We start from the raw sequence: 10000 nt of genomic DNA, 5'->3' as shown, positions 1-10000 counted from the left end.
GTGAAAGCGCAATAGTAATAAAGATGAATTTGATCGAAGTTTGTTTTGTTTTTGGACAATTCTCAGTACATTTTCACCATATGTAAAAGTGCAGTGTGAACATTCTGCTTAACATCTTCCACAGAGAAAAAACTGCATGAGGGTGTAACAACAATCACAAGTGACAGGAGTACCTGGAGCACTGTTGACCCTTAATGTCAGCACTATGTGGAGTCCACACATGGGCAATTTAACATTCTCAGTCTAAAACCTCCATATGGCCCTCCAGTTGAACATTTGGTTGTGGAAAAATGACCTGCACAGGACCCTTTTGTCCCTGAAGGATTGTTCGACCAGCAGAAAGCGAGTAGTCACTACAGCCTCAGTCAGCAGACCACGCAGCTGCTTATGAACCACAGCTTGCTAAGTAAGGGCTATTATTTTATATCTTCTCTCTGGGGACGGAAGAAGCCTTTCTCAACGTGAAGGAAATGTCAGTGTCTTTGGGGTCACAGCAAAATGCAGCATTTTCAACAGCCATGAGCGTCAAAACACACAAAGTGTCCAAGAACTTCTGCCGAATTAAACAGAATCGTCTGTCACTTAAGCTGCATTATCCAGTGTCACACTAAACAGGTTTATGGGAAATAAACTCTCAATGTTTCCTGAGGTATTTGCCTGTTCCCGCAGTGTTGTGTGGGATTGACTCTGTGGCTCGGTGTGACCACAGACAGCAGCTTTAATCTTGTCCCTGCCAACTTCTATAGCATCCGACTGTCCCTATAGATTGTGAGGTTGATTTTTTGGAGATGTTTTGAACGAATGCACAGGGAGAAAAGTGCACATCTGAACTAAATCTCCAATGTGAAGTCTGAACACAGATACCCCGCTGTGCCAGACTGAGTCAGACTTGGCAGATCTAACGTGTCTAGAAACTCATCAAAGAAGATATTTTGTTTTAGGAGGAGAATCAAAGCGTTGATCTCAGGATTTCTGGATTTTCTGATTTTTTTATTTTAAGTGTATATAACATATATATGATGAATGAAGGTGCATTGAAAATTATTAGATGCATAGTTCACCCAGAATTGGGAAAAATGCTGTTAACATGCTTGCCTTCAGAGATTGTATTCTTCAGAAGAACAAGATGATTTTTAGTTGATTATTTTTGGTCCTGGTTGATTTAAAGTATGCAGGTCAATGGCTACAATTACATTGAGAATTTAAAAAAGCATATACAAGGACAAGAAAATTTATGCTTGAAACTCCTGATGATACCTTGAGGACTTACTGAGCAAAACGATTGGTCTGTTTAGGAAACTGAATGTTATATGAACCTTATTATTGGCAGCTTTGGCAAATCGTGTGTTCTTGACAGTCTGGAGTGCGAGTTTCCTGTTGCATAATGTCGCAGACTTACCAGTTTGCTAAAAGTGAAGGATGGGCAAAAAAAAAGGGTCTACCCCCTTCTCAATATTCCGTTTCAGTTAAAAGTACATCATTAAACTGAAATAAAATGGCTCGATGGATGGGTTGGGATCAGTGTTGATTTTGTTGCCGAAAACTTTGCATCATAATTTTCGTGACGAACAAGATTCTACTGACGAAAACTAGATGATTAAGGGAGGATGATATACTGGCATTTTCGTTGACTAATAAAAACGAGACAAGAATGTCATTGAGTGATGTATTTTGGTAAATATCTAATCAGAAATAATCTTTGTGTGTGATGCTTGACACACACGCGTACATTTAAAAAAGTAACTGATCCTCAGTGGATGCGCGGGATGTGATTATATTCTCATCCATAGGGGCGTCTGTTAGATGAAACTATAATGAGATGGCAACAGCTGAGAGCAAAAGAAGATTCACATTTCATGTTGAGACAAAAAGATTGTATAGGGAGGAAAAAGTTGATAAAAACAACAAATCTAAAGCGACATCAGTATGCTAGAGGATCATCCTGAAATTCACGGTTAACTTTATCTTTTTTATTTACCCGAGTGTGTGCTTTTATCTGCAACAATATTGCCTCTCACTGACCTGTAGAGAATTGACTCTGTTAGATTTTAAAAATAAAAATGATTACATCAGTACCAAATGATGATAGCATTCATTTTCATGAGGAGTAGTTTCCTTATGTGTTTTATTTTAGCTGCATGCAGCAACAGTTTAGCTAACCTGCTAACTCGCGCTAGGTTTACATGTGCTTTTTGCGTCTGACGCGATTGTCATGACAACAACAATTTACAGTGTACCTCTACCACAACACGAAAACTTGCTTTATTCAGGAAGTCATTCTGCAATGAGATTACTTCTTACTGTAAAGATGTAATGATACTGTAAAGCTATCATCTCTGCTTATCAGGCAATCGCATTCTAACGAAACTGCCTTGAAGTGAAGCAAAATTTGTGTTTTTTACATAGATCATCGCTTTATAATTTTTCTATGCCAGTTAAGAGAGCCTGAGTGCACATTTTACAAGTTAACATTATCCTTTGCCAGTCATATTCAATCATGGCGTTCATCATTACTGTACTTATTTACTCAGTGCTATACAGCTGAGCACCATGTACCGTAACACCAACTACAACAGTAAAGTTTGCTATAGACTGATTTAGCAAAGTGGACTTTAACTATTTTAAGCCCTTTCAAAGATCTAATTGCTTAAAAATGTTCAGACTGGTTAAAAAAATCTAGCAGTTTACCACATTAAAATAAAGGGTTTGCTAAATAATTGCAAAATCCTGCAGTAGGCTACTGTTCTTGCCGACCCATAATTTTACATATTACTTATGAAATAAACAATGCATATCTAATTTTTGGTCTTCAGTGGAAAAGCTATATTCCATATTTTAATGAAACTGTTTTATGTAAATTTAAATTAGAATATTTTGTATAAATAAATATTTACAATATTGTAATTAAATTACACTTACAGTAAATTAAACAATATATATTTCAGTCAACTATACGTCTCGAATAGATTTAGTCGACTACAACAAAAAATGATCAGAAAAATAAAATATGACAAACAAAAAAGCAATTTTAGTCAAAAGACTAAAGGCTCGTGAACACCAGGACGCTTTTTGCTTGCATTTTGTCAACGTTTAACGCTTCGTGACTAAATAAAGGGCGCCAATGTGACCGTACACACCAACAAGCAAAATGCCAGGTGTAAAAGCATCATTTTTAAAGAAACGCCTCATACTTATTTTTTTATTATATATTTTTTTTTAAACGTGGCACGTCAAACCTTTCTCCATACAATCAGATAGGCACTTTTGTTCACGTGCACACGAGCTGCTGACGTTAAGGTAAACAGCACTTGGAGGCGCTCAAACGCAAAACTGTCAATGCCAGTGCACATTTAAGAAGATAGAAGGTGGGGGAGGGGGGTTAAACAATTTCCATTTTCTGGTATACTATCTCGTTAATTAACCATGTTTTAGTATACCCCAAAAAATCTCAATCTTGTCAAATATCAAGATCATCACCTTTTCCATAACTTTCACTGAGTAAAATGTCTGACTAAAAATATAAGGAATATAAAAACAGGCTGCTGTTGTGCTTATATTAATACAATAATATTAAAATGATGTAAAATAAAACAAAAAAACATACTATGAAAATGGTTTTAGTTTGAATATAATTTTGCATGACATTAATAGCCACTATGGGAAAAACAATGGATAATTTACCTTAAAGCAAAATCTGAAGTACTTTCTGTTTGTGTGACTGAAGTGCTCGCTCTCCCAAATTTGATAGCTTCATAGTAGTTTCACAAACACTACATTTAGCTTTCCGACATTTACGTTTTAACACTGTTTTTGAAGTGGTCATTTTGAACCCAAACCTCAAAAAAATGATATCCTGACATGTTTGGCTTAGTTACAGTCTGGTGGCTGCATTTGACTTAAGTGGCTAAAACCTGATGAGTGTGAAAGGTATAAAATAGAGCTAAAAAATAGCCAAACCATAACAACAGGCATTAAACATTGGGTAAAAGACCTGACCATTTTGTCAGTGTTTGCATATTCTGAATAGCTGTATTTAAATTTTTGTTGTGTTTCGTCTGGTCCATACAGCCATATTGCTTATCACTGGAAATCTCTTTACATGTGTTCTTAGGACACAGGGTTACAATGTAACCTGCTCACCTAATGTTTACGCTCGTAATATTAATATTATATGATAATTAATAATCTCATGTGAAACTCTGAATCTGCGTCTCATTTTGGAGTCTGCTACTGTCCACTGGAGGTCGCATTTCAGTCACGGACGCACACTTTGAGAGCCTTTCTGACTAAATGAATGAAATACTTTGTTTTAAAACAAGGCAACCCCGGGCGCTGGAATATAACTTGCTAAAGTGGACGGGTTAAAAGAACCAAAACAAAGACAGACGTTCAGGCAAGTAACAGACATTTTCAAACCAAAGTGTCTGATTTATTGTTTTTCAAATAAAAAGTATGTTCACTGAGCATGTTTCTTAAATACCTGCAAACATATTATGGCATTTTTATACTTTTTAAGAGTCAAAAACCTAAACAGCACATTTAAAAATGAAATCAAAGCCAACAAACAAAAACCCTGATATTCCATGACTTGAACAAAAAAATATATATTAAAAAATCCCTGAATTTCATCATCTGGAATGGACCTTTTCAAAATTCCCTAAATTTCATAACCCATGTAAACCCTAAAATTAAAAATAATGGGATAAAAAAAATGTGATAAAAACATTGGGAGGAGTGGTTTTGCACAATTTAACAAAAAAATAAATAAATAAATAATATATATATATATATATATATATATATATCTATATATAGATATAGATATACATACATACATATATATATATATATATATATATATATATATATATATATATATATATAGATATATATATATATATGTACAAAATATAAACCGGGACAGATTGCATTAACAGTACTCTTTGTACTCGACACTTGTTTACAATGTATTTTGTATTTTGTAGCTGGTTAAAAATTATATAATATACTGAAAGAAATTACAATTCTGCATCAATTTTGCTCAACCTGATTATATATTTATGAACAAGACCACAAACCCCCCCTGAGCTTTATCTTAATTTATGCACAGAACTGACAGACACTTTATAAACAATGTAAACACTGAATGTGTTTTAGCAGTCCTCTCTAATCTACAGTATATTAGCGGGTAAACAGAATGTAATTTTCCATAAAATAGAGGACCATATTTATGTCCCATTTAATTCCATCAACGTGACACATAGGGATGTGATCTTGGTTATTAAACCGTGAATATATGAATATAGCTTCAAACTGTGATTCCATTTCCCAAAGGTCGCTCTGCATAATTGTCGGTTTGATTGCATGTGATTGTTTTTAAGTAAAGAAACGAAGACAATAGAAATGCCACTCACCACATGCATGTGTGTAGATGAAAATGAAATGGTTTGAAATGCCTGCTGACAGCTCTCTCATGTGTGTTTAATACAGAGAGCATATATGACAGACCTTTATTGCAGTCAAAATCAGAGCCTCAAGTGAGTGGGTTTAATTGAATGTATTAATCTATACAGTTATGGCTTGTGTTGTACTGCTGAGAATCAAACAACGCTCCTAGAAACACAACCCAGATATCAATCATTTCATTTGTTCAGCAGTCCTTTGGGATTCACTGTGCAATCTGTAAAAAGAAAAAAAAATCCTATATGAAAATGTAATTAGAAAATGCACAGTAAGTTTATGACAGTTTACATGTGGTTCAGCTGGATTAAAGTTATTAAATGCATTAGCTAAAATGAATTAGCAATTAATAATGCTTTTACAGCCTTCTTACGATTTGGGTTTGTGCATAAGCAATTATATCCTCATTTTCCCATATGCTTAATCACAGTACGTTAAGAAAATATGAAGTGTTCAAGAGTTAATACTTTACAATAAAGCCATTTGATAATGTTACTTAATACATCAATTCATCCTAACAACGCAAAGTGATACATTAAAACCTTATGTTAGTTAATAATTGTTACTTCTTATGTGCAGATTATTATACAGTATTAAGCAGTGGTTCTGTCATAATTTACTCACTATAATGAACAATGTTAGAAACTGGTAACTACCGATTTCCATAGTATTTGTATTTTTCTACAATGGAAGTCAATGGTTACCAGTTTTCTACATTCATCAAAATATCTTCTTTTGTGTTCAACATAGTTCAGTGAAAATTGAAAATTCTTTCATTATTTATTCAAACTATACCTGAGGTCATGATCCTGTTTGAGTTTCCTTTTTCCTTAAAACATGAAACAATAAATGTTGGAACCTGTAACCATTGACTTCCATAGTATTTGCTATTCCTACTATGGAAAGTCAATGGTTACCAGTTTCCAACATTCTTCAAAATATATATTTTTTGTGTTCAACATATAAATAAATATATGAATAAATAAATAAAGTCAAGGGTGAGTTTATTTTAGGGTGAACTATCCTTTTACTTGTAAGACTACTTCATTCATTCATTTTCTTTTCGGGTTAGTCCCTTTATTAATTTGTGGTCGCCACAGTGGAATGAACTGCCAACTTATCCAGCAAATGTTTTATGCAGCGGATGCCCTTCCAGCTGAAACCCATCTCTGGGAAACATCCATACACACTCATTTACACTCATAAACTACAAACAATTCAACCTACCCAACTCACCTGAACCACATCTTTGGATTATGCGGGAAAACGCAGCACCCGGAGGAAACCCACGCGAACGCAGGGAGAACATGCAAACTCCACATAGAAACGCCAACTGACCTATAGCCGAGGCTCGAACCAGCGACCTTCTTGCTGGAGGCGACAGCCACCTAAGATTACAGCACATTTTTGTATTTTTCACACCTACAAATGTAGTTACCTAATGTAAACAAATAAAACCATATTATACATTTTTAAATAGTTAATATTTAAAAATAGCTCCCCCAAAATTAATTCATTTCCTCAATCTTTACCTGAGGTGATGATCCTGCTTAAGTTTATTTTTTCTTTAAAACATAAAACAATAGATGTGAAATTCTGTAACCATTGACTTTCATAGAATTAATTTTTCCTACTAGGGAAGTCAATGGTTTCCAACATTCTTCTTATATCTTCTTTTGTGTTCAACAAATAATAGAATGAATGAATGAATGAATGAATGAATGAATGAATGAATGAATGAATGGATTAATTAATCAATTAATTAATTAAAAATAAATAAATATTTGGAACAAGTCAAGGGTAGGTATTTTTTGGGGTGAACTTACGGTGTGTGAGAGAGCTTGATGCGCTGCAATTTAAGAAAGCACTTGCAATTACAAAAAGCACCAGCAAATAAAGAAATGATCTTCATCAATTTGATGGCACACGTGTTGCAAATTGGTCACAACACAAAGAACTGAAGAAACACGCTACAAATCAGTCACAAAACTTGCAAATACCCACGTAACACAACAGAAATGTTTCTAGGGGACCCAAAAACATGACGGACACTGCTGAGATATGGATGTGTGCCATGACTATTGCTCGCCAAGTGATTGGTGGTCTTTGTAAGGTGAGTTGTTTTTTGTTTATTTTAATATCCTGATTACACGACATAATAAACCTATAATAACACATCTATAATAACACATCCATATATCTGCACGTTTTTTTCTGTTGTTAGTGTTGTGACCAATTTGCAATGGGTGCTGTCAAAATGATGACGATCATTTCTTTATTTGCTGTTTTGTTTTGTTTTTTTGTTTTTTAAGTGCTTTCTTAAATTGCATTACATTAAGCTCTCTCGACCACCATATGAACTATCCCTTTAAGGATAGTATGAGCTATCCCTATCAGGTTACTTCAAATGTTTTTATTTTTTCACACCTACAAATGTAGTTAACTAATGTAAACAAATGGAATTTTATTATACATTTTTTAAATAGTTAATATTTTATTAGTTCACCTAAAATTGTCAGTTGGCGTTTCTGTGTGGAGTTTGCATGTTCTCCTCGCGTTCGCTTGGGTTTCCTCCGGGTGTTCCGGTTTCCCCCAAAATTTAAAGACATGCAGTACAGGTAAATTGGATAAGCTAAATTGTCCGTAGTGTATAAGTTTGAATGAGTGTGTATGGATGTTTCCCAGAGATGAGTTGCAGCTTGAAGGGTATCCGCTGCATGCGTAAAACATATGCTGGACAAGTTGGCGCTTTATTCCGCTGTGGTGACCACAGATCAATAAAAGGACTAAGCTGAAAATAAAATAAATGAATGAATATAAATAAATAAATAAAATTTGTCAAGCGACATGAAACAAAAATGTAGAAACTTGTAACCATTGACTTCCGTAGTATTTGCTTTTCCTACAATGAAAAGTCAATAGATACTGGTTTCTAAAAATTTTATAAAATATCTTGTTTTGTGCTCAACCGAAAAAAGAAAATCATAAAGTTTTGGCACCACTTGAGCAATAAGTGAGTAAACGTTCATTTTGGGTGAGCGATCCCTTTAAGTTTTCTTTACTGTGGTTTAACCATGCAAATGAGGCATTATCTAATTAAATTAGCACTTATTTATTCATAAGTTGAAATCCCCTAGGGAAATTTTCCAGAAAACCAGCAGAGAATTAATCATCTGGGTTCTGACATTACAACTTTCGTTTTATGAACCAAACTGGAATGCACTTTATTTCAAAAACCTCTTTTGCAGATTTCTCAGCATATATTTTAGCAGAACAGACTGCTTGTGAAAGCTGATCTGCTGTGTGGCGTGTTTTGATGTGTAATCAATTGAAATTGAAGGGGAAGAGCGGTTCAAAGTGGAAAATGTAATGATGTGGTGAGTAGCGCCGCAGGGCAGAGCCAATCTGTAGCAGCAGCCTCCTCAAAAATATGCTAATGCCATATCTGTTTCACCTCCTAATAAATACAAGCAGAGGCTTCGACATTGATCTCAGGAGCACCTCAAGGGGATCTCAGGTCTCCCCGAGGTATGTCCATTAATGGGAAAGGAAAGAGAAACTCCCATAAGGATAACAAAACGGTTGTAAATGTAGAGCTGGGACAAAAGGGAAGGCCTGTGGGTCATTCGCATTGAGAAAGTCTGAATGCAATGCTTGGTTACAATGTAAAGAGTTTTATACAGAGAGGATTTTGGATTGATACTCCATGCTTTATCATGTTAATAAGTGCTTTAAACTAACTAATTAACGTAAAACCTTTTTTTTTAAGAGTTAGCGTGCTTTTAAGTATAAATAGTTGAGTTTATGTTAGTTAGGCAAGCACAGTCTTTGATTATTGTGTGTGTGTGTGTGTGTGTGTGTGTGTGTGTGTGTGTGTGTGTGTGTGTGTGTGTGTGTGTGTGTGTGTGTGTGTTTAAAGAACGAAGTTTAGAAAAACATTAAGCATTACTGAAGTAAAGATTTGACTTTAAGACCTGCTGTAATTAAAATCTACAGATGTTGATAAAGTGAGATTAAACTTTGAAAATTTTAACAAATTGTTTTGTTTGTAGTGCTTTGCTAATTTCAACAAAATATTTTTTTATAATTATTAATGTCAATAAGGGGTGGCAAGATGGCTAGGGGGTTATCGTGATTGCTTACAGCAAGAAGGTTGCTGATTTGAACCCTATCTGTGTGGAATTTGCATGTTGCTCCAGTTTCCCCCACAGTCCAAAGACATGCAATATAGGTAAATTAGAAAGGATAAATTGGCCATAGTGTGAATGAGAGTGTGTTTGGTGTTTTCCGGAACTGAGGGTTGTACTCTCAGTGTTTGATTGCACCAGGAAGTGTGTAAACAATTGCCAGAGAAATTGGTGGTTCATTCCACTTTGGCGACCCCTTATAGATCAGGGAATAAGCTTAAGAAAAGTGAGTGAGCAATGATAATGAACACACACACACACACACACACACACACACACACACACACACATATATATATATATATATATATATATATATATATATATATTTACACATATATACATACACACAC

The 10000-nt window shown here is 34.7% G+C and overlaps 1 protein-coding gene across 2 annotated transcripts in view; it reads right to left on the bottom strand.

The window, feature by feature from the left end:
* Positions 1 to 10000, bottom strand: part of atp7a (ATPase copper transporting alpha) — an 813718-nt gene that overhangs the window by 655239 nt on the left and 148479 nt on the right. The window lies entirely within an intron of this gene.

Source organism: Danio rerio, chromosome 14, assembly GCF_052040795.2.
Source record: "Danio rerio strain M-AB ecotype USA chromosome 14, GRCz13ab, whole genome shotgun sequence".
In the NCBI taxonomy this organism is placed as follows: domain Eukaryota; kingdom Metazoa; phylum Chordata; class Actinopteri; order Cypriniformes; family Danionidae; genus Danio; species Danio rerio.
The sequence above is the reverse complement of the archived record's forward strand: the minus strand, read 5'-3'. Positions and strand labels throughout refer to the sequence as shown.